General features: G+C 47.6%; 1 protein-coding gene across 6 annotated transcripts in view; it reads left to right on the top strand.

Annotated features, from left to right (window-relative positions):
- Positions 1-25809, top strand: part of FBXW11 (F-box and WD repeat domain containing 11) — a 142496-nt gene that overhangs the window by 60354 nt on the left and 56333 nt on the right. The window contains exon 1 of one of the 6 annotated variants that reach the window (XM_038772351.1): positions 6839-6920. The exons of the other annotated variants lie outside the window; for them this stretch is intronic. The gene's annotated coding sequence lies outside the window, so the exon portion shown is untranslated. Of the gene's footprint in view, positions 1-6838; positions 6921-25809 lie in introns of those variants that run through there. 6 annotated transcript variants of the gene reach the window in all.

Here is a 25809-nt window from a genome sequence, read left to right on the forward strand (position 1 = left end):
CTGGTCAATGGGCAAGTGGTCATTCATATGCCATTTTACAATGTATAGTTTATAACAAGGTTGAAAATTTCCTGGAAGCCCATCGCTTGATAGGTTAAATTTGGGTAGCACCCAGTTGAGACTGTTCACGAATCCTCAAGTCGAGATGACTGGAAATCTTGATACAACTTTATGCCTGTTAATAAGAAACACATACCATAGTTTAGCTATCACTAATATAGTCCAAGAGGAGTGGATGAAAGGCACTCGTGTACTTTTTTCATTATTCTAATTTTTTTTTATGGTTTTTGTTAAGCGCTTACTATCAGCAAGGCACTCTACTAAGTAACGGGTTAGGTACAAGCAGCGTGTACGTGGCTCAGTGGAAAGAGCCCGGGCTTTGGAGTCAGAGGTCATGGGTTCAAGTCCAGGCTCTGCCAACTGTCAGCTTCGTGACTTTGGGCAAGTCACTTTACTTCTCTGTGCCTCAGTTACCTCATCTGTAAAATGGGGATTAAAACTGTGAGCCCCCGCTGGGACAACCTGATCACCTTGTAACCTCCCCAGCACTTAGAACAGTGCTTTGCATGTAGTAAGCGCTTAGCAAATAGTATCATCATTATGATTATTTTTACAAGGTAATCAGGTTGGACGCAGTCGGTGTCCCACATGGGGCTCACAGTCTTTATTCCCCTTTTACAGAGGAGGTAACTGAGGCCCAGAGAGTGACTTGCCCAAGGTCATATAGCAGACAAGTTGCCTACCAACTGTCTTATAGTGGACTCTCCCAAGTGCTTAGAACAGTGCTCTGCATTCATTCATTCATTCAATCGTATTTATTGAGCGCTTACTCTGTGCAGAGCACTGTACTAAGCGCTGGGGAAGTACTGAATGAATGAATGAATGAATGAGTGAAGTATGAATGAATGAAGTACTCTTTCCACTGAGCCACATATGCGCTACTTGTACCTATCCCGTTACTTAGTAGAGTGCCTTGCTCATAGTAAGTGCTTAACAAAAACCATAAAAAAAATTAAAATAATGAAAAAAGTACACGAGTCACCCTGATAAATTTCACGTGGATTATATCCACTCCTTATTTATGAGGTTGATGCAGATGACAATGAGGTGGCAGCAGAAACATTGATCAGGTGGCCAATGTGGGTGAGTGTGGAAGAGGAGAAGGTGATAATCGAGAAGGAGAAACAGCCACACTGGTCTCTACTGAGGAAGAAGAAGAGTGTAGTGAGGTTGGAGCCCATGCTCTCTCCACACGGTCATTTTGCTTTGTTTCAGTACATCTTAAAAATTGCTGCTCGTAGGGTTTTGGAGTTCTGCGGACCTTTCAACCTGTCAATCAGTGGTGTTTATTGAGCACTTAATGTATGCAGAACACTCCTTTCAAGCGTTTGGGTGAGCACAGTTCAACAGAGTTGGGAGTCATATTCCCCACCCACACCGAACTTACAGTCTAGAAGGGAAGACAGACATTAAAATAAATTACAGCTGTATACATAAGTGCTGTGGAGATGAAGGTGAGGGGAATATCAAGTCCTTTAAAGGCTACAGATCCAAGTGCTTATGTGACACAGAAGAGAGAGGGAGTAGGAAATGAGGGCTTAGTCGGGCAAGGCCTCTTGGAGCAGATTTGACTTTAATAAGGCTTTCAAGGTGGGGAGGGGGGTGGTCTGTCGTGTATGGAGGTGGAGGGAATTCCAGGTCAGAGGGAAGAAGTAGGAAATGGGTCGGCGGCAAGATTGGGTCACGGTGAGCGAACTGCCGCCAGAGGAGCAAAGTGTGTGGGCTGGGCTGTAGTAGGAAATCGGCCAAGTGAGGGAGGAGGGGATTGAACAATTTAAGGCCATTGGTAAAAGAATGGTTTCTGCTGGGGAGATCAGTTTTTGCGAATAGTGGTATGCTTTTAATAGCCCAGGTGTTTTTAGGAAGTTTTGGCTTTGCCCAACCATGAAATCCACCGGGGGAATTTGGGTATTACACAACGTCAGTCACCCTGACAAATTTCACGTGGATTATATCCACTCCTTATTTATGAGGTTGATGCGGATGGCAATGAGGTGGCAGCAGAAACATTGATCAGGTGGCCAATGGGGGTGAGTGTGGAAGTGGAGAAGCTGATAATCGAGAAGAAGGAACAGCCACACTGGTCTCTACTGAGGAAGAAGAAGAGTGTAGTGAGGTTGGAGTGGGAGGAGGTTGGAGCAATGAGAGAAGAGTGGAGAGGGGAATAAGGAACCCCCAATCTGCCATTTAGCCTTGCTCCCTTGGTGGCCACGGTCTCCTTAGCTTAGGTCGGGTATGTCTAATGTGTGGTCCATTGGGATTTTGAAGGACAACTTGCATGTGTATCTCTGACAGAAGGCAACCAAGAAACAGGCGGGGAAAGAGATGCTACCCTTCGCTCTCTCCTGCCTCTGCCATTAGCCTTGCCTCCTCGCTCCGGGCCGCAAGGGCTGTGATTGCCATTGCCAGGTGTTATTTCCGATCTTCTGGGAAGGTGCCTTGTCCACCACACCCGGGGCCCAAAACCTTGTCCACCACTGACCCAGACAGGTGCTAGGTTGGGAAAGAGGTAAGGAAGGGGTCATGGTTCTCTCCTGCTATTCGGAAGGTTACGTGTGTATAGGAAGGTTGGGGGTGGGGGCGGAGGGAGAGAGGGAGATGAAGGGGGAATTCGAAGGTGTGGGTGTATGAGAGTAAGCGAAGAAGTCAGGGAGTGCGGTATCTCTTTCCGGCTTCCCCCCCGAATTACAGATCTGTGTCGTTATTCCTACGGAAACTCTTCTCACTAATAATCTGTCGGCACAAAATGAGTCGAAGTAGTTCTGCGCACCAGTTTCCTTTTGTTCGATTTACAGATTCCAAGTTATGTCAACAAAACTGAGGCGTAGTAGGAAAGCCCAGAGACCCAAGTGGCCCATTCACAGGCGTGAGTTGGACACGCTGGATTTAGGGGCTCTGGGGCCTGCCGGTGTTATCACCCTTGGGGAAGCAGGTGGGGCGAGGTCTGCCCCCCTGTTGCCCCTTCCACACCCAGCTAGCCCGGTCGGCCTCCCCCGGAGCCGCTGGCAGTGCTGCCCCAGCTCTTGGTTGCCGAGAGGTTGGAGAGAGGGGCCGGAGAGCTCGAGCTACATTTACCTGAGCCCTGCCAGCCCACCAATGTCACTTCCTCGCCCCGGGCCACAAACCTTGATCCCACTCTAGTCGCCTGTAGCATGGAAAGAGAGCAGGTACAATGCCCGACCAGGGCCTTGGGGAAGGGGCCTTTTGCGAACGAGGCATTGGGGAGGCTGTAAGCTCCTTGTGGACAGGGAATGGGTCTGTTACATTGGTGCGTTGTGCTCTCCCAAGCAATTAGTGCAGTGCCCTTAACACAGTCAACGCTCAGCAAATAAACGATTGTTTGATTGATTGGGAGAGTTGGCTGGGATGTCCCTCTTCAGCTGCAGAAGGAAGAGAGATTGGGTCTGCTGGCTCAAGTCCAGGTGATACCCCGCCTGGAATGAAGCCACAGATCTGGAAAGGAAAACCCCTATCTCATTGCCCTCCAGGCAAAAGAGAAGGAGGCCAATCTGGTGGCTGCCTCTGTGGAGAAGAGAAGCCTGCGAGAACTGTGAGTTTGACGAGAAACCTCAGGCTGGAGCAGGGAAAGGCGAGAACAAGAAGCGCTCTTTCCATCGATAGATATTTCGGGAGGAAAGTGTTGCAACCCGGCCGACTGAACATTCCCGGTTTCGTCAGTGGGGAATTCACACATTTAAAAGTGGTCCTCCCCTTTGAGTTTTCATATACTTCTCCAGATCAGTACGTGTGTCTAGGATCTAGGAAGCCCTCCTGGGGCTAAAGATGATGGGACTGACGTGTTGGGTAGGGACTGTCTCTATATGTTGCCAACTTGTACTTCCCAAGCGCTTAGTACAGTGCCCTGCACACAGTAAGTGCTCAATAAATATGATTGATTGATTGATTTTATCTGCCCACGTGGCTGAAAGGACCGGCAGCCCCTTCTTCACTTAGAAAAAATACGTTCAAAAATCGCCCTTGCCTCACTTTTCCACCTTCAAAAATTGCCCTTGCCGCACCCTTCCCCGTGCCTGGTTTTCATCCCGCCTTTTAGTATCGCGGTCTTCCTGAAGCCGCAGCTATTCCTGATTGTCACTCACCACATCGGTCTCTCCTGCTCCGTTGCCTCCCAGTAGTCCCTGGCTGTGGTTTGAAGCTGTATTTTAAAACATTTCTTCCGTCTTCCTTGCGGAGGATTCCCTGGGTTTTTCGGTTTTCGGCAACTGCTTGAGTGTCATCCATTCCCCGTCATCCGTTCTCCTCCCGTGTCTTGCTAAGCCAGCTGTGTTGCAGTAAGCATTGCTTTTGTACCAGTGGACCGATTGCATTCCAAGATCTCATTGTTTGTGATCCGATCTTGGTATTTGATATTAGGTATGACAGGTAAGCGGTGCGTAAGGGGTAGGAGGGTCAAAGTGCCCAGGCTCGGAGAAGACTAGTCGTTAAATAGCAGGGATCATGTCTCTCAGCTCTGTCCCTCTAGACTGTAAGCTCGTTCTGGGTAGGGAATGTGACTCTCAACTGTGGTTTTTTGGGTTTTTTTTCTGGACTCTCCCAAGCAAGCGCTTAGTACAGTGTTCAGTAAATACCATTGATTAATCTTGTACCTCTTCAGTGGGGTCTGAGGTGTGGTAGTGTATTAGTGTCACCTAATCCCGAAGGGCATAAATTTTATTTGGTTTATCAAGGTATCTTCGGTCCCTTTTGGCTCGGGTCTTTTCTGGGCCCGTTGTTAGTAGTACTTGCTGATTCTGCCAAGTGGTATGGTTTGCACGTAATAATAATAATGATGGCATTTGTTAAGCTCTTACTGTGTGCAAAGCACTGTTCTAAGCGCTGAGGGGGATACAAGGTGATCAGGTTGTCCCACATGGGGCTCACAGTCTCAATCCCCATTTTACAGATGAGGTAACTGAGGCTCAGAGAAGTTAAGTGACTTGCCCAGGGTCACACAGCAGACATGTGGCAGAGCCGGGATTTCAAACCCATGACCTCTGACTCCCAAGTCCGGGCTCTTTCCTCTGAGCCACACTGCTTCTCACATCTTCAGGGGAACGGGCATCAGGTTTAGCAGATCGCGAAAGACTGATTCAAAAGAATTTTGGTGATGCTCAGGTTTTTTTGCCTCCCAGTTGATTGCTGATCACATCTCTCACTGTGCTCAGCCGTTAGGATGATTTAAATTTGGCTGAGTGCAAATTGTAGCCTCAACCATAATCCTAGTCTTAACCTGTTATGATGTAAATTTGGCTGAGTGCCAGGATTAGAAGGGTTTATCAATTTATATTAGAAGAAGCAGGTGGCCTAGCGGAAAGAGCACAGGCGTGGGAGTCAGAGGTCGTGGGTTCTAATCCCAGCTCCACCACTTGTCAGCTGTATGACTTTGAGCAAGTCACTTAACTTCTCTGAGCCTCATTCACCTCATCTGTAAAATGGGGATGAAGACAGTGAGGACCACGTGGGACAACCCGATTACCTTGTATCTACTCCAGTGCTTAGAACAGTGCTTGGCACATAGTAAGCACTTAACAAGTACCATCATCATTATTAAGTATAAATCCCCAGTCACTTTTGAGCCCTCTTTAAGATGCCTCTCTCCATGGCCTGAGAGAATTTCGGGGCTCTCCTGTTAACTCTGTTGGATCACCTCCAGAGGTTCATAATGCTTCAGGAGTGAAATATGGAGCAGATCAGTCTCCCCAACCCGGTGAGTGTACTGTGGTGGGTTTGAGGAAGCAGAAAAATAAGCCTGGGCGCCTTGTGATCACCGTCATACCGTTCCTACGAAAGTGCTTAAGTCCTGAGCAGGCAGCCATCCTGGAAGCCATCTCTGTCTCCCTGTTTTAGACTGTGAGCCCACTGTTGGGTAGGGACTGTCTCTATATGTTGCCAATTTGTACTTCCCAAGCGCTTAGTACAGTGCTCTGCACACAGTAAGCGCTCAATAAATGCGATTGATGATGATTGATGATGGAAGGGCCAGACAGTCTTACCGGCTCTCAGGGGCAGACCTGCATCACTCCAGCGACCATGGTCGTGGACGAAGAGATCGGTTGCGAATCATCCGCTAGCAAAAGCGGCCTTTTAATTTGCAACTGGGAAATTCTGTCCCTCCGTTCTCTTCTGTGAAAGCGAAGGGTAGGGAGGGTAGAGGGATCGAGAGGGTGGAGGAAATGAAAGAGTCCTTTTATCGGCAAACGCTTCAGCAGCCAGCTGTTCCCAACCCATTGGGAAGCTCCATCCACTGCCGAAGCCGCCTCTATGTAATGCTGGAGCCACAGGGGAGTTTCAGGAGGGAAACAAGAAGACTACCAAACCCTGCCTGAGCAGAAAGGCTGTTCGCACTGCAGCTGCGCCTGCTGCTCTTCCGTCTCCGGGTCCCCGTCGGTAGAGAAAACCCAAAAGCCGTATGAAACCGGGCCCTGGATCTCAGGAAGTCGCTAACCGTACGTCTTACCAGAGCGTACCATTTGCGGCCGTCCGTAGAGGTGCAGAATGGTAAGCCTGGGGACGTCACTCCAACTTGGAGGTGCCAGTCATTTGTATTTCCTTCTGCACCAGTGAATGATTTGCATGCGTCTGTGAAAGGAATTTCCGGCTAGCGATTTACTTCCACCTTGGGTAGACCAAGCTAAAACGAGCCATTTTTAAGTCCGTCAAGGGGGGAAACAGTTACTTGAGAAAGTCATTTCAGTAGATGATGTGTAGAGCCAGGCCAGAAGACAAAAAGACCAACCCAGGTAATGAATGCTTCATATATTTCTTAGGGGTGTCCTGCCAGATGCTGATGTAGAGCAAACCTGACCCGCTGAGGCTCTACTAAGGTCATGACTGCAAGAACTGGCCCCTTGTAGCTGGAGGTATTCTCGGCTCTTACTCTCTTGTTTTCCCACTGTTTATTCAGCTCTTTTGAAGTTTTCAGTGTGGCCCGGACAGCCACTATTAGCAAATGTGAGAAATGTACATTTTCACTTGGAAAAGTGGTGGATTCTTTCAGGGGGATCGTTGAGACTGTATCATTGGATTGACGAGAGGTTTTGCCAGTGGAGATCTTTAATTGGCTCATCCTGAATAATCAGAGGGATAATGGGGGTAATTCACGTAATGTAGTACAATTACAGTAGTATATTAAAAAAAAAACCCAAATCAAAAAGCCCCATCAGTATGTACCAGAACAAATTTCACCACCTCTTTGGTGAGAGAAATGAAAAATGCAGTTGCTGCTCATGAAATGTAAACGGGCAACAACAGGAAAGCACATCTCTTAGGCTAGGGAATGGTATGTGGATGGAGGAGGCGTGGGTTTATTTAAAAAAAGAAAGCAATCCTGCCTCTGCCGCTTGTACCGACCAACTGTTTGAGGCTTCGCACTCTGGTTTCTGGGTCAGTGTCTTTTGGAAAAAAGTCATGCCCATCCCCCAGTCTCACAGCTGGAGGTTAAAAAAAAATATTTTGTGGAGGATCTTTCTTCCAGAGAGTTCAAAGTGTTAGGAGTGGGTCAGTGTTCCTCATACCATCCCTGTGAGGTAAGGGAGAATTCCATACAGCAGTAATGATACCTGCAACCCCGCCTCCCAATCTCTACAGACTGAAACCTCAGAAAGCAAACAAAAACCAGTTTATTTTTGACCTCGCCTGGAGGCAGCCAGTTAAAAGAATAGAGAGATAGAAAGTGGTTCCCTTTCAGACATGCAGACGCACAGAGAGTCCTGGAAAGCTCTCCTGCCTTACTCCAGTGGCCGGTGCCCAGGCCACTGTTGGATGGGGGGTGGAGAAGGAAAGCGAGGGCAGGAACAGGGCAAGGGGAGTGATCAAAGTCTGACTGGTAAAGTGTCTGAGCAATGGGAGGAAAACGGTTTCCAATTTGTACTTCCCAAGCGCTTAGTACAGTGCTCTGCACATAGTAAGCGCTCAATAAATCCGATTGATGATGATGATGATGATATATGCGCCAGTGAATCAGGTGACACGGAACCAAAGGTCTCACCTAGAGCAGACCGAGTGGAGCAAAGCCGCAGCTGCTAGGCCGGAGTCGGGGCCCCTTTATAATAATAATAATGATGGCATTTATTAAGCGCTTACTATGTGCAAAGCACTGTTCTAAGCGCTGGGGAGGTTACAAGGTGATCAGGTTGTACCACGTGGGGCTCACAGTCTCAATCCCCATTTTACAGATGAGGTAACTGAGGCCCAGAGAAGTGAAGTGACTTGCCCAAAGTCACACAGCTGACAGTTGGCGGAGCCGGGGTTTGAACCCATGACCTCTGACTCCAAAGCCCGGGCTCTTCTCCACTGAGCCGTCGATTCCGGTCTGAAGTGACAGCGTAGGGAGGCAGGCTCCCAAGAGCTCTTTCAGGGGCTCACTCTTTGGTACGTGGGGTTACTGCTTGGACTTCCATCTTTGAGTTCCTGACTTGCCATCTACAGCATTTTCTGTTTTGGGTTGGGGCGGGCTGTTCCCAAGGAAAATGGCATTATCTGCCCGGGAATTATCTGAGGGTCAGGGGACAGCTGAAATTGGCCGTGGAGGTGAGGCTGCCAAAATGAGACTGAGCAGGAATGCCAGTTCACAAACTAGAACAGCTCCAGTTCCAGGCAGGTTTTTCACCATCGTCTAACAGTCTAAGCGACCGACATGTCTCCCCCTTTAACCTAAGCACACCGCGGGCAGGGAACATGCCTACCAACTCTGGTATTGTACTTTCCCAAGTGCTTAGAACCATGCTCTGCACACAGCAGACACTCAGTAAAACACCTCTGATGGTGATGATGATGATGATGATGTGTCCTGGCACTTGGCTTGATACTAAACAAAGCAGATTGAACGAGAACATTCCCTGCCTTTCAAAGGCGTGCAGTTTCCTGGGGGGGAAAAAAGTCTTACAGCAAGAAAGTCAGTTATTCAAATGACCTGGTGTCCAAGGCTTATCTTATCCAGGTAATGAAGTTCTGAGAGCCATATCTAATTTTCTTCAGTTATTTAGGCAGGTGCCTGCCCAATTTTGTCCATTTACTTAATCCTCTTCCCCACGTGGTTTAGTGTTGGCTTGATTTGGAGAACTAGATTATAAAAAAAAAACAGCGATGTTTAGAGTACCTGTGTAATGAAATGAAGTGGATGGGCGTCTCCCTTCAGAGACGACTTTTAAGTCTCACTCTTGGGGTCTCAGGACTGAGAATCTGAGCAGAGACGTCGATTCTAGCACTAATGGCTCCACCCACACACTCTCTCATCCCGCCACTTGGTTTTCCCTCTGGGACATGGAGTGTAAAGAGTGAATAGGTGGGCAGTAAGCGCTCGATAAATACCATTGATGGATCGGTTGACGAGCGGGCAAAGTGCATTGCAGTCTTAGCCCACGTTAGCTGGCTCCTGGTAGAGTTGGGCCTAGAACCCAGGTATCCTGATTCCCAGAGCATCGCTGTATCCACTGGACCGACAGCAGAGGTAAAATGAATGGAAATCCAACCACTGAGATAGTTACTTATATGCTGCCTGAGATGTAAAAGATTCTATAAATAGAATAGTGGACATTGGAATTGGTATGGCTCTGCCTCACAAGTGGCTTCACGGCCCCTGGGACCCAACTTTCAGCCAGTTTTTCCCATCTCCTGGCTTCCCAAGCCTTTCGGAAGGGTTTTTAAAAAACAGGCCAGAGGGTATGCGCAGTGAGCTCTTACTTTACGTACCCTGAAAGAGGAAGTCAGGATAGAATGTGGATCCTGGTGCTTTTTAAATGTCCTGGAGGCCTGCACGGAAATTCAGTTGGAAGAGTGTAAGTGAGGGCAGTTGGGGTGCAGCCAGTGAGCCCCAAAATTGCTTGAAGAGACCCCTTCCTGTCCTCCCACCCGGGCCCCCTGATCCTACATCTCAGCCTTCCACTACCACCCGCATTTCTGCTGTTTCAGAGGTAATCAAGGTTTGGGAAGCCAGGCGTTGCCACTGAAGATGAAAATTTAGGGCAGCGGGGGGAGATTTAAAAACGCTCTCCTGTCAGCATGGAGAGCCCGGTGAGGAAGTAGAGATGCTATGCCTTCTTTTGGACCTTCCTGCCAGGTGGCAAAAATTAAGAACCGCTGAAAAATTAAGAGCCGCGAAGGCCCAAAACATCCTAGGGCCGCAGTGTCAGATTGGAATGGGGGACCAGTTCCTGCTTTCCCTTCTGGCTACTAAAGCGGTCGATTTTCTTGGAGAAGGGAGGGGGCTGGATACATTGTAGGAGAGTGAAAAAGAGCAAGGCCTGTAGGAAACACCCTCAGTGGAGGAATGGGAGTGGGTGAGTCTTGAGGATGAAAGAGTTGTACAACTTGTACTTCCCAAGCGCTTAGTACAATGCTGTGCACACAGGAAGCGCTCAGTAAATATGATTGATTGAATGAATGAAAGGGTTAAGGGGTAAGAAAGATGGCTGTGGCAGTTTTTCCACTGTTTAAATAATATTAATAATAATAATAAAGATGGTATTTGTTAAGTGCTTACTATGTGCCAACCACTGTTGTAAGTGCTGGGGATACAAGGTAATCAGGTTGTCCCACATGAGCTCACAGTCTTAATCCCCATTTTACAGATGAGGTAACTGAGGCAAAGAGAAGTGAAGCGACTTTCCCAGAGTCACCCAGCTGAGATTAGAACCCACGACCTCTGACTCCCAAGCCCGTGCTCTGGCCACTAAGCCACGCCGCTTCTTAGTGTGAGATTGGGAGGCATGTGAGGAGGAAGTTATAGAAATCCAGGCAGACTTGGAACATGGGCTGGACTCAGGATTTAATTCTGTGAAGTAGGAGAAAGCAAAGGCTATGGATTAAAAAACACAATCTTATATTTCAGAACCTAGTGCTGGCTGTAGTTCGGTATGAAAAGCGGTGTCCGAAGACCGTGACACAGTGCCCAGTTAAAAAAATTTGAGCGGTCCCACTGCTGTAAATGTCAAAGGGGGGAAATCTTACACCTTCCCTCCTCCTTTCAACCACACTGTCCCGACATTATAACTGAGGGCAGAGGTAGGAGCTTGTTTTCAGTTCGCAACTCCCCACCGGCATAGGGGCAAAGAGGCCCAAAGCTCCTCTTGGCTCCTGGAGCAAGATCAGTTTGGAAAATGGCACAGGGAGGGTTGTGACCCTTTCCCCGACTCCTCTCTCTTCCCTGGCAGCAAGCTGGGAAAGGGATCGGGCACTAGGAGTGAGAGCTTCACCTGGAATGAACGACTTCCACTGTGGGTTGGCAGGAACAGGTTTGGGAGTGGTTGACCGAATGTTCTGTTGGCTGCTCGCTATCCCTAGGCCTGTTTTAAGCCATCGCTTTTCCAGTTCAGTTTTCCCCATCAGCCTCGTTTTATGGGGATGGGGTGGGAGGGAGTAGGATGTACTTTGTGATTAACAAATCAAAAGCTATTACCGAGGATGTTTATAGAGTGCCTGCCCATGATTAGGGGACTGTACTGTTGCCCAGGCACCAAGAATGGAAAGGAAAGTATGGTCTCATCAAATAGGGACTTGTGTCTTCTCCTTACTCCCCCCACCCCTTCCTGCTTATTAATCTGACCAAATTTTCTCTGGCTTCTCAGGCTTCCTGAAGTGCATTAAATGTTGGCTGTCGAAGTGATCATATATTTAAAGGGGCCTGCCAGAGGATCACTGTGGTAGCTGCTTCCGGACAGCCTCGGGATTCACTCTTGCAAAACCCGCAGGGAACGCCTCCCTGGAGAGGAGCCGGCTTGCTCGGAAAGAATTCATTGTTGGGCTTTGCTCCGTAGGCCTCTGTGCCCTCCTGTGTCAAGTAGGGAGGAGATAAAAAGAGGGCTCCGTCTTTTTCAGCTAGAAGACTGCCTTTTTTAATCTGCTCTTCTTCTTCCCCCTCACCCTTCCAGCCCTGTCCAGTGGCATGGCTGCCTTCCTATGGGACCCTGCCAGTATTAATGACTTCTGTGCTGTCTCTCCTTTCCTCCTCCCCTTCCCCCGCAACACACATCTCCCTCTCTCTCTTCCCCTCTCTCTCCCTCCCTCCTTCCCTCCTTCCCATCTGAGGCTTAGGAGGGCTCCTTGTTCATCTAGTCCGTTGGAGTGTGCCCTTTTGGTGGCTTTGGGGTAGGTTTGCTCTACTTAATCTTTTTTGTTCATGAAGCCTGCTTAATACAAGTGGTACAGATGGATGCAGGGAAGTCAAAACCCGGGCAGTTGAAAGGATTGGTGCCCATAGGTGGGTACGATTGGGAGAGAAACATGTACATTTCTGGGTTTGCCAGCCTAATGGTTGTTTCCTTTCTACCTGCAAAACTCTGGCTATGTAGTTGAGCCTGCCCAGGTGAGCTGGCTCTACTTGTTGGGGTGCCAGGCCTCAGCTGTGAGCATCCTTTAGACCGTAAGCTGTTACGGACAGGGTATCGTACATCTCCAAGCATCCAATGCTCCCGAAGTACCATGGATTGATTGATCTGAGGCAGAATAATATATCTAGCCCCTGCCCCACATGGGCTGAACTATCGGTGATGATCCTGGAGGTGGTTTAAGTCCTTTTTGTATGGGCTGGAGGGAGGCCCGGGGCGGAAATGAAGGGAAGAGAAAGGTGAACACAAACCATCCTCTCCAATCCAGCCTGGACTCTCGTTGCGGCGGTTCCCTCCTACGTCCAGAACAGCAGGCAGCTTCAAGGGGTCCAGAGAGGCAGTCTGACCCCCGGGATTCCTCATAAATCACATTTGGGGATGTAGGGACCCAGAATTTCCCGACTCATTTTGTCCGTTAGCAAGTTCTTCTTTCTTGGCAGATCTGTGGTAGAGCGTTTTTGCCTTGTTTCCTACCACCAGTGTCAGGCAGACTCCAAGCAGCGGGCATTGGAGTGGGTTTCCCCTCGCCTCTTCAAGTAGTAAATTGTGGCTGGTCAGCTTTCCTCCCGCTTCTCCTTTGGATGACGCCTTTTGCGTTACGGGAGAATTTCCAGTTGTCCTGGAGCCTAAAGCCTATCTTGTCTTATGCCTTCGAGTCATTTCCGACCCATAGCAACACCACGGGACACATGTCTCCCAGAGTAGGCCTTTCCAGACTGAGCCCCCTTTTTCCTCTCCCCCTCCCCCCCGCCCTACCTCCTTCCCCTCCCCACAGCACCTGTATATATGTTTGTAAAGATTTATTACTCTATTTTACTGGTACATATTTACTATTCTGTTTATTAACGATGTGCATCTAGATTTATTTCCATTGATTCTGATGACTTGACACCTGTCCACATGTTTTGTCTTCTTGTCTGTCTCCCCCTTCTAGACTGTGAGCCCGTTGTTGGGTAGGGACCGTCTCTCTATGTTGCCAACTTGTACTTCCCAAGTGCTTAGTACAGTGCTCTGCACACAGTAAGCGCTCAATAAATACGATTGAATGAATGAATCTCTCCCCGAACGCCCCGCTCTCCATCTGCAATCGTTCCGGTAGTGGATCCATAGAGTTTTCTTGGTAAAAATCTGGAAGTGGTTTACCACTGCCTCCTTCCACGCAGTAAACTCTAGTCTCCTCCCTCGACTCTCTCCCGTGCTGCTGCTGCCCAGCAGAGGTGAGTTTTGACTTGTAGCAGATGGCCTTCCACTTGCTAGCCGCTTCCCAAGCCAGGAATGGGATGCTTAGGCCTCTGCTGGACTCTCCCTCCCGTAACCAAGACTGATAAAGTACTGGAAACTCTCCAGGTGTGACCCCGAGAGGTGCTGAAGCCTATAGCCATTTCAGAAAGTCACCTTAGAGAAGCAGCGTGGCTCAGTGGAAAGAGCCCGGGCTTTGGAGTCAGAGGTCATGGGTTCGAGTCCCAGCTCCGCCACATCATCATCATCAATTGTATTTATTGAGCAATCAATCAATCAATCAGTCAATCAATCAATCAATCAATCGTATTTATTGAGCGCTTACTATGTGCAGAGCACTGTACTAAGCGCTTGGGAAGTACAAATTGGCATCACATAGAGACAGTCCCTACCCAACAGTGGGCTCACAGTCTAAAAGGGGGAGACAGAGAACAGAACCAAACATACCAACAAAATAAAATAAGTAGGATAGAAATGTACAAGCAAAATAAATAAATAAATACATAAATAGAGTAATAAATATGTACAACCATATATACATATATACAGGTGCTGTGGGGAAGGGAAGGAGGTAAGACGGGGGGATGGAGAGGGGGACGAGGAGGAGAGGAAAGAAGGGGCTCAGTCTGGGAAGGCCTCCTGGAGGAGGTGAGCCCTCAGCAGGGCCTTGTGCTATGTGCATAGCACTGTACTAAGCGCTTGGGAAGTACAAATTGGCAACATACAGAGACAGTCCCCACCCAACAGTGGGCTCACAGTCTAAAAGGGGGAGACAGAGAACAAAACCAAACATACTAACAAAATAAAATAAATAGAATAGATATGTACAAGTAAAATAAATAAATAGAGTAATAAATATGTACAAACAGAAATATGTACAGACATGTCTGCTGTATCACATTGGGCAAGTCACTTAACTTCTCTGAGCCTCAGTTACCCCACCTGTAAAATGGGGATTAAGACTGTGAGCCCCACATGGGACAACCTGATCACCTTGTATTCCCCCAGCTCTTAGAACAGTGCTTTGAACATAGTAAGCGCTTAAAGTTTTAGGGATAGACTTTGTGCATTGCCACTTTCTTACTCTGTGGCTCTGGGCAAGTCAGTTAACTTCTTTGTGCCTCAGTTTCCTCATCTGTAGAATGGGGATTAAGACTGTTAGTCCCATGTGGGACATGGATTGTGTCCAACCTGATTAGCTTGTAAATTCCCTAGTGCTTAGTACGGTGTCCGGCACGTAGTAAATGCTCAACAGATACTATTTCATAACATACGATTTCATATGTTCGAATACTTCATTCATTTATTCATTCATTCATTCAATCATTTATTGAGCGCTTACTGTGCAGAGCACTGTACTAAGCGCTTAGGAAGTACAAATTTACTCTAGGACTGGAGAATTCATTCACTCAACCGAATTTATTGAGCGCTTACTGTGTGCAGAGCACTGTACTAAGCGCTTGGGAAGTACAAGTTGGCAACATATAGAGACGATCCCTCCCCAACAGCGGGCTCACAGTCTAGAAGGGGGAGACAGACAACAAAACAAAACATATTAACAAAATAAAATAAATAGAATAAATATGTACAAGTAAAATAAATACTCCGGCCTCTAGGCCTGGGCTCTAAAATTGACTTGCTTCTTCAGATTGCTGAATCTGTGGAGATACATGTTGCCAACTTGTACTTCCCAAGCGCTTAGTACAGTGCTCTGCACACAGTAAGCACTCAATAAATACAAATGAATGAATGAATGCATTTTGTTTGTCTTGATCCGAACTCATGACCGCTAGCCGGCCCTACCATGCTTGTAGCCATTTGCAGCCTTTGTGTCATGCCACGTATCTTCTATTATTCCTGTGTAAATCTCCGAATCATTCCTCATGGTTGATGCTGGAAATTTTACCTCTTTGGTCTTGAACATTGAACACGCTAGAAAACAGATCTTCAGGGCAATGAACAAAATTGCTTTTTTATCTCAGGTACACCCCCAGTTTTTGTTCAGCTCCCCAGATGCTAAAAATCATTCAGAATGGCCTTGGTTCGGATAATGTTCTAGTCCAATTTTCATTTTATTTTTGATTCTCTTTCCCCGAACAAGCTAGGTGGCCTATGGCCCAAATAAAATTTTGGCTCCTATTTTCACTTTCTGCTTCTCTTTGCTTCTGCCCCAATCCAGGATGTGGCTTTAAGCGGTAACAAGCAGGGCAGAAGGAAGGAGCAGACAGGCTTATGCTGCTCTGGGGAAGGAAAGGGGAGAAACAGAAGCCAAGGAAAGAGCGGCAGACCCTCTCCTCGGCCCACTTGCCCCTTTTTCTCTTCTCTTGGCCGGCCGATGGTGGCCTCTCAAAAAGAGAAGGGCCAAGAAGAGAAACTTTCTCCCTACTGCCTCCCCTCCCTGACTGTAGAGAGGCTGACTTCAGGGCTCGCTCACAAACTGGAAAGTGACCCTTTCCATAGAAGATTATGCTAGTGTTAACACAGATTTTCATTATCGGTTGTTGGAATTGGTTAAAACGATTGGCTGCCCAGAGAGAAAGCTTCAGAGAGAGCATGCCTTTCCCCTGTCAAAAAAGCGCTTCATTTAGGATATGATGTGGCTCAGTGGAAAAGAGTACGCGCTTTGGAGTCAGAGGTCATGGGTTCAAATCCCTGCCCCGCCAATTATCAGCTGTGTGACTTTGGGCAAGTCGCTTGACTTCTCTGTGCCTCATTTCCCTCATCTGGAAAATGGAGATTAAGACTGTGAGCCCCACGTGGGACAACCTTATCACCTTGTACCCTCCCCAACACTTAGAAAAATGCCTTGCACATAGTAAGTGCTTAATAAATGCCATTATTATTATTATTATCATTATTGTTATTGGATAGAGCACAGGCCTGGACTGGCTTCTAATCCCAGCTCTGCCACTTGTGTGCTGTGTGACCTTGGGCAAGTCATTTAACTTCTCTGGGCCTCAGTTACCTCCTCTGTAAGATGGAGATCAGGACTGTGAGCTCCATGTGGGACATAGACTGTGTCCAGTCTGATCAGCTTGTATCTACCTCGGTGCTTAGTATAGTGCCTAACATACAGTAAACACTCTAGAAAATACTGTTTAAAAAAAAAAGATGCCTCTCCTTATCTGTCTCTCTCCCCCCCCAGCCGCACCTGGCCAATCTCACTCTAGGAATATTTCTCTGGCAAGGTCGTAAGAGCTATAAAACTCATAGTGTGTTACTGTAAGGTATTTGTATGGGAGTTTTATAGTTGAGAAATATCCTCTCCGGGCCCAAGTGTACTCCATCCCAACTTCTTTCCATCTCACTCACGGTGCCTTTGCTTCTTCCAAGGACCCTAGCCCTGCTTCCTTTATAGCAGGATTCTCTCGCCCTCAACTGTCTGATGACCACAAGCCCTCAGACTGTAGCCTCCTGCCTTTCCACCTCCCTCCTCTTTCCACCTCCTCTTCCTTCTCCTTTTCCCTCTCCTAATATAATGAATAATCGTATGTGTTAAAACCCGTACTCTGTACTAAGTGCTGGGATAATCAAATCTGACAGCCCCTGTCCCATAGGAGGCTCAGGGCGTGCTCCCCATTTTGCACACGAGGAAACTGAGGCCCAGAGAAGCTAAGTGACTTACCCAAGGTCACATAGCAGGCAAGCAGGAGAGCTGGGCTTCAAACCTGGGTCCTCTGACCCCAGGTCTGTGATCTTTCCATTCGGCCTCGCTGCTTCTCTCCTGCTCCTATGACGACCCCATCTGCCTACCATCCGCTGCTTAGAAACCGTCTCTGAGCCACCCAGAGAGTTTGATGGGAACAGCTTCTGCTATTCATTCATTCATTCATTCATTCATTCAATCGTATTTATTGAGCGCTTACTATGTGCAGAGCACTGCACTAAGCGCTTGGGAAGTACAAGTTCATAGATGTATGCTATGTATAGAAAAACGTGTACATGCATGCTCAGTTGGTGTGGCAGACATGAGTGGCTGACACTTATGGGTAGTTTGCTGGGAGGAGTAGACGGACTGCTTTTAGACTGTGAGCCCACTGTTGGGTAGGGACTGTCTCTATATGTTGCCAAATTGTACTTACCAAGCACTTAGTACAGTGCTCTGCACACAGTAAGCGCTCAATAAATACGATTGATTGATTGATTGATTGCTCTCCCCCGGAAACCCAGCAACTCTGAGTGTCCTCAGCATTGGTTTACGTTTCAGAGGTGTGAGCGAATGTCATCTCCGGTGTCTTTCTCTTTCTCTCTCTCTTGTAATAATAAGAATAATAATTATTATTATTATTTTGGTATTTGTTAAGCACTTACTATGTGCAAAGCGCTGTTCTAAGTGCTGGGGAGGATACAGAGTGATCAGGTTGTCCCATGTGGGGCTCACAATCTTAATCCCCGTTTTACAGATGAGGTAACTGAGGCACAGTTGCCCAAAGCCACACAGCTGACAAGCGGCAGAGCTGGGATGTGAACCCATGATCTCTGACTCCCAAGCCCGGGCTCTTTCCACTGAGCCACACTGCTTCTCTACATGCACACACCCCACCCTGCCTCTCTTTCATAGTATTTGAGGGCTGTAGGGTATCATGGCAAATTCGGCCACATGGGTGGGGTAGAAGGGAAAGGGATTTGAAATGGGGATAGAGGGAGGCTGTCAGATAACTTTACTTCCCTCTTGTCCCTTGCTCTTTTTCACCCCCTCATCCCTTTGGTTGATCAGCAAGGTGGAGGTCAGAGTATGGGTGTTCTGGGATGGCGTAAAGAATCATGGATAATGCCTTAGAGACTCCAATATGTTCCTTCACCTTCTCGAGGGTAGGGAGGTGGGATGGAAACATTAATGAAAAGCTTCACTCCCACTTCAGGATTTCATAATGACGACGAGAACCATTATGAAATGGAGCCTTCAAATTGATAAATGTGGGGATTTAGGGTGATGGGGTAGGGCGAGGTGTGGAGGTTCACAGTTCTAGATCCATGACAATTGCTTGGGTTCAGAGTAGGATTTGCTAATTGCCTTGGTGTCACCTCTTCTAATAATTTTGTCCATGTGAAGTTTACATTTCTATGAAAAACAAGTCATTTTTTACCCCGCTTACTGTATTTATTGCCCTAGTTTAGTTTCTGTAGTGACTGGATTCCTATTATTATTTAATCTGTACTGAGCAGGAGGAGTCTTTATGAGGGGAAGATGAAAGGATTTGTGGTTCTTTAATTTAGAGAAGAGGGCAAAGGGTGACTTAATTACAGTCCAGGCACACGAGGGCTTTTAATGGGGAGGATACTGATGATTGGCTGTGTCCACCGAACATTGTACAAAAAGAACAAGTCCTCAATTAAGTCAGAGGAGGTTTCCATTAAAAATGGGGAAGAACTTCTTGACCATTGGGGAAATAAGCGTTGGAATGGATGACCAAGGGAGGTTGTCGAATCGCCATCTCTAGAGATCTTAAATAATAATGATGGGGTTTACACCGTGCCAAGTGCCGTGGTAGACCCGAGATAGATTGAATTCAGGTCTGGCTCACTTGGGGCTTGTGACATCATGATAATAATTATGGTACTTTTTAAGCACTTACTATGCACCAAACACTGTTCTGAGCGCTGGGGTAAGATGTAAATTAGTCAGGTTGGACATAGTCCCTGTCCCATATGGGACTCACACTCTTCACCCCCATTTTGCAGATGAGGTGACTGAGGCCCAGAGAAGCTAAGTGACTTGCCTGAGGTCACACAGCAGATGAGCGGCAGAGCTGGGATTAGAACGCAAATCCTTCTGGCTCCCAGGCCCGTGGTCTAGCCACTAAGCCGTGCTGCTTCTCTTCAGAGGTAGGGAGAGCAAGTACCCTGTTCCTCTCCCCCTCGTCCCCCTCTCCATCCCCCCGTCTTACCTCCTTCCCTTCCCCACAGCACCTGTATATATGTATATATGTTTGCACATATTTATTACTCTATTTTACTTGTACATATCTATTCTATTTACTTTATTTTGTTAATATGTTTGGTTTTGTTCTCTGTCTCCCCCTTCTAGACTGTGAGCCCACTGTTGGGTAGGGACTGTCTCTATGTGTTGCCAACTTGTACTTCCCAAGCGCTTAGTACAGTGTTCTGCACACAGTAAGCGCTCAATAAATACGATTGATTGATTGATTGATTGATTGATTCCCATTGTAGAGATGGGGAATCTGAGGCCCATGCATGGAGAGGTATTTTTGCCCATGGCCACATGGCAGGCTGGGGATAGTGCTGGGGCTTAGAGCTTTGCACATAGTAAGCGCTTAAATAAATGCCATCATCATCATCAGCTTGACTTTTCTGACTCGTGGGCCCATGCTCTTCCGTCTAGGCCATCTCACCCCCTCTCTCACCTGTTCCCCGCTGGGTTTGGTACTTATCAGGAGGGTGGGCCAGATGGACTCTCAAGGATCCTTCTAGCTTGGGGATTCGATGAAGATCTTGCCGCGGGGTTGGGTCGTTTGTTACTTTTCATTCAGTTCTGAAGGCCGATCTCCGGGTCTCTGATCCTGATGAAAGCCTGTTTAGTCGATAAAATATAACCGGTTAAATGGCTTGCCTCTCAGAATGCCCAGAAGTCAAATGCTGGAACCAGTTGAGAAGCCCCAGGCCAGAAATTTCCAGGAACTTCCCCCTTGTTGCGAAAAGAACCCGTAACCAAATCGCAGGAGAAGGAATTGGGAAATGGGAATGAAAGGTTGAGACGATTGTGAAGACTGAAGGTGTACTTCACGCAGAAGCATTTATTCATTCAGTCATATTTATTGAGCTCTTACTGTGTGCAGAGCACTGTACTAAGTGCTTGGGAAGTACAATTCAGAGACAGTCCCTGTCCACAATGGGCTCATAGTCTAGAAGTGGGGAGACAGACATCAAAACAAGTAAACAGGCATCAGTAGTGTCATTATAAATAAATAGAACTATAGATATATACACATCATTAATAAAAATAAATAAAATTATCATTCTAAATATGTTCATATAAAGTGCTGTGGGGCAGGCGGGGAGGGGTAGAGCAAAGGGAGTGAGTTGGGGCGATGGGGAGGGGGAGCAGAGGAAAAGGGGGGCTTAGTCTGGGAAGGTCTTCTGGAGGAGGCGAGCTTTCAGTAGGGCTTTGAATGGAGGAAGAGAGCTAGTTTGGCAGATGTGCAGAGGGAGGGCATTCCGGGCCAGAGGTAGGACGTGGACCGGGGGTCAACGGTGGGACAGGTGAGAACAAGGCCCGACGGTGGACAGGTGAGAATGAGGCCCTGTGAGGAGGTTAGTGGCGGCAGAGGAGCAGAGGATGCAGGCTGGGCTGGAGAAGGACAGAAGGAAGGTGAGGTAGGAGGGGACGAGATGATGGACAGCCTTGAAGCCGAAAGTGAGGAGCTTTTGCTTGATTCGAAGGTTGATAGGCAACCACTGGAGATTTTTGAAGAAGGGTTTTGACATGCCCTGAGCATTTCCGTACAAAGATAATCCAAGCAGCAGAATGAAGTATAGACCGAAGTGGGGAGAGATAGGAGGATGGGAGATCAGAGAGGAGGCTGATGCAGTAATCCAGTCAGGGTAGGATGAGTGATTGTACTAACGTGGTAGCAGTTTGGATGGAGAGAGAAGGGCGGATCTTGGCGATGTTGTGAAGGTGAGGCTGGCAGGTTTTGGTGACGGATTGTATATGTGGGGTGAACGAGAGAGTGGAGTCCAGGATGACACCAAAGGTTGCGGGCTTGTGAGACGGGAAGGATGGTAGTGCCGTCCGCAGTGACGGGAAAGTCAGGGAGAAGACAGGGTTTGGGAGGGAAGATAAGGAGCTCAGTCTTGGACACGTTGAGTTTTAGGTGCCGGTAGGACATCCAGGTGATGTCCTGAAAGCAGAAGGAGGCGCGAGCCTGGAGGGAGGGAGAGAGAACAGGGGAGGAGACTGGAAAGCATGGTGGTCTAATGGTTAAAGCAAGCGCTTAGTACAGTGCTCTGCACACAGTAAGCGCTCAATAAATATGATAGGAGGAATAAATAAAGCATGAGCCTGAGAGCTAGAAAACCTGGGCTCCTCTAATCCTGATTCTGCCACTTACTTGCTGTGTGACCTCTGGCAAGTCACTTCACTTCGTGGGGCCTCAGTTGCCTCATCTGGAAAATGGGGATTAAGACTGTGGGACGTGAACTGTGTCCAATCTGAGTAGCTTGTGTCGTGTTAGCTGATTAGCTTGTATGTATCCCAGCGCTTAATACAGTGCCTGACCCATGATAAGTGCTTAACAAATACCATTTTAAAAAAAAAGAACCAAAAAAAAAAATCAAAACCAGAGAGAACAGCCCCCTTTCTGAAGGTCCAGGCTGTGATCTGGTCATTGCTGTCCCAGGTCTCAATGTCTCTCATCTCACGTATCCTTTGATAGTCATGCAACGGTCACTTGGCCTCCTGCAGATCAGTGGCGATGGAAAAATTGGCATTGGAAGATCTCCAAATCTGGGGAAATATATGACAAGTGCCTACATTCTAGTTATTCTGGACATTTCCTCCCTGCCACCACCACTTCCACACCCCAATAGCCCCCCAGAACTCTGTTTAAGCATGCAAATAATTTAGATGTGGCAGCAGTCACCTTGTCAAAAGAAGTCAAGGCTGTTCTATTCAATGAAGCTTTCATGTTGGGATCTAGTGTTTCAAGCCTAACAAGCTGAGAAATTCCTTTTGAGAGCAAGGTTTTTGAGTGGTCTAAGCCCTGACTATTGAAATAGTGGAATGCCGGCATGTAATAAATGCAGAAAGGCATATGGTATTGGTAATATTGGCACGGGACCTGACGTTTTGTGTGTTTCCACCGCTTCAATCAAATTGGCACGCCAATCATAAACCCAGTCGAGTTGGTATTTCAGTTGCGTGAGCTATTGTGTTTTCCAGTAAAACTCAAGTTTGTCTGTTTTTATTTTGTGCATTGGTCCTTGTCTCTTGCTTTAGGGTTTTATTGCTCCGTCTTTCCTTGTGTGTCTGTTGCCAGTCCCTTCTCCCTAGGCTGTCTATTCTTAGATCGTGAGTCCCTTGGTGGCCGGGACCGGATCTGGTTCCCACCTCTGTATTCTTTCCCAATGCGTAGTACAAGGCTCCCTATACAGTAAGTGTTTAATAAATGCTATTACTACCACTAGACCGTAAGCCCCATGTGGGACAAGAACTGCGTTCGACGTGATTGCTTTGTATCTACCGCAATGCTCAGTACAGTATTCGGCACATAAGCACTTAACAAGTACCACCTTGTTGTTATTTTTATCATTACTACTACTGTTACATACAAACGTCAGAAATGGGAAAAACCGTACAGCTTCTCACTTTGCTCTCCTGGAAATCCAGTCTTATTGGCTAGCATTTGCTGCTGAGCAGACAACTAATGATGGCCGTCCTTATTAATAAATGCTCGTTAAGCTCAAATGTGGTCTGCTAGGCATTGTACAGAAAGTATAGACGGCACAATCTCGCTGCTCCTTCGTGGTTCACCTTCTAAGGCAAAATATACACACCACTGTGCCACATGTAGAGAAAGAGCATTGGCCCAGGAGTCAGAGGATCTTGGTCCTCATCCTGTCTCCACCACTCGTCTCTTTTGTGACTTTGGGCAAGTCACTAAACTTTCCTGTGCCTCAGTTCCCTCATCTGCCAAATGGGGATTGAAAAATCGTTCTCCCTCCTTAAACCGTAACCATTTTGGGGGAGCGAAGTGAGTGGGCTGGGTTGTAGTAGGAGAGTAGCAAGATCAGTAGGAGGGAGCAAGGTGACTGAGTGCTTTAAAGCCAATGGTGAGGAGTTTTTGTTTGACGCAGAGGTAGATGGGCAACCCCTGGAGGTTTTCGAGGAGTGGGAAGACATGCCCTGAACGTTGTTGTAGAAAAATGATCTGGGCAGCAGAGTGAAGTATTGACTGGAGTGAGGAGAGGCAGGAGACTGGGAGGTCAGCAAGGAGGCCGTTGCAGTAATCCAGGCGGGGTAGGATGAGTGATTGTATTAACATGGTAGCAGTTTGGATGGAGAGGAAAGGGCGGATTTTAGTGAGGATGTGAGCCCACTGTTGGGTAGGGACTGTCTCTATATGTTGCCAACTTGTACTTCCCAAGCGCTTAGTACAGTGCTCTGCACACAGTAAGCGCTCAATAAATATGATTGATTGAATAAATACGATTGAATGAATGGATTTTGTTACTATGTTTTGCTTTGTTCTCTGTCTCCCCCTTCTAGACTGAGCCCACTGTTGGGTAGGGACCGTCTCTATATGTTGCCAACTTGTACTTCCCAAGCGCTTAGTACAGTGCTCTGCACTCAGTAAGCGCTCAATAAATACGATTGAATGAATGAATGAATTTTGTTACTATGTTTTGCTTTGTTCTCTGTCTCCCCCTTCTAGACTGTGAGCCCACTGTTGGGTAGGGACCGTCTCTATATGTTGCCAACTTGTACTTCCCAAGCGCTTCGTACAGTGCTGTGCACTCAGTAAGCGCTCAATAAATACGATTGAATGAATGAATGAATTAATGAATGAATGAATGTGAAGGTGGGACCGACAGGACACTTTGAACACTTGAGTTTAATGAGAATCAGAATGAGAGAGAGGAGTCGAGGATGCGCCAAGGTTACAGGCTTATGAGACGGGACAGATGGCGGTGCTGTCTAATAATAATAATAATAATGATAGCATTTATTAAGCGCTTACTATGTGCAAAGCACTGTTCTAAGCGCTAGGGAGGTTACAAGGTGATCAGGTTGTCCCACGGGGGGCTTCACAGTATTCATCCCCATTTTACAGATGAGGTAACTGAGCTCCAGAGAAGTGAAGTGATTTGGCCAAAGTCACACAGCTAAGTGGTGGAACCGGGATTTGAACCCATGACCTCTGACTCCAAAGCCCGGGCTCTTTCCACTGAGCCACGCTGCTTCTCCAGTGATGGGAAAGTAGCGGGGAGAATAGGGTTTGGGTGGGAAGATAAGGAGTTCTGCTTTGGATGTGTTGAGGTGATGGGAAGACTTGCAAGTAGAGATGTCTCGAAGGCAAGAGGAAATGCTGGACTAGAGAGGGAGAGAAATTAGGGATGGAGATGTAGACTTGGGTATCATCCGCATAGAGGTGGGAGTTGAAGCCACGGGAGTGAAAGAGTTCCCTAAGGGAGTGGGTGTAGCTGGAGAATAGAAAGGGACCCAGAGAACTGAACCTTGAGAGACCCTCACAGTTTGGTGTAGTGCATCTATGACCCAGTCTTGCCTGACTTGAGCCTTTTCCCGGTTTCACCTTTGGGAAAGATGTGGGGCTTAAGGCGGGACCCCCGGGCACTTCAGTGCTGGCTATAGGATGTACTGGCTCTCCCCCTTCCCTCCCCAGCCCAACCCTGGGCTGAGAAACCACAAAAAGGTTTGTGAACATTTGCACTGTTCACCCCAGGATGCAGACTCAGCCCATGCAGACATCCAGTGCGGGAACACCACATCTCGTAGGAAGTATTTTAATCACGTCAGTCAGCAGATCTGGTTTGTGGGCAATTCCTTCCATGGGTGTAGGGTGTGGAGGCCTAGCTCTTGTGATTGCAAGAGCAAGAATTTCCTTGTCAACAAAAATCTATTCTACTGAGCCCTGGGAAGAACGACAGTAGCATGAGGCAGAACATTCCAGTAGACTCTGTTGGCCTATAAAACTTAAATGCTATATAGAAGGTATGTCTGATCCTTGAGTAGCCTGGCAACTAACCGTCGGCCGCAAATTGAACGTAGGCGCTATCCGGAGGTATCGATTATGGCTGGGCTTTACAGATTCCTTTCGGGACCACGCCTCGTTCAGGTTAGTTGACAAAATGCGTAACCCGGGGTGATCTTAAAGCCCCCAGCCCGGACAGGAATGAGAGGGAGGAATTGGGCACTTGCAAAAACAGCCCAGATTTCCTCAGCGGCCAGACCGGAGCCACAGGGAGTGATTGGGGCACGGTTCTGGTTCAGCTGCTCCAGAGATCCATGCTGCCCTTTCACAAGAACTTCTGAGCCAGAGGATCTTAACCGTGAGGCCAAGAGCCATCCGTCTCCTCTGAGAGGAATACTGAACCGAAGTCAGTGATGAACCCACAGAAGCTCAGAAGATTCAGACGCCCGGATAGAGGAAGTTCTTAACGTAAAGCCATGCTAGAGACGAATTGTTAACCGGAAACCAAAAATCTG

This window comes from Tachyglossus aculeatus, chromosome X1 (assembly GCF_015852505.1).
Source record: "Tachyglossus aculeatus isolate mTacAcu1 chromosome X1, mTacAcu1.pri, whole genome shotgun sequence".
Taxonomy (NCBI): Eukaryota; Metazoa; Chordata; class Mammalia; order Monotremata; family Tachyglossidae; genus Tachyglossus; species Tachyglossus aculeatus.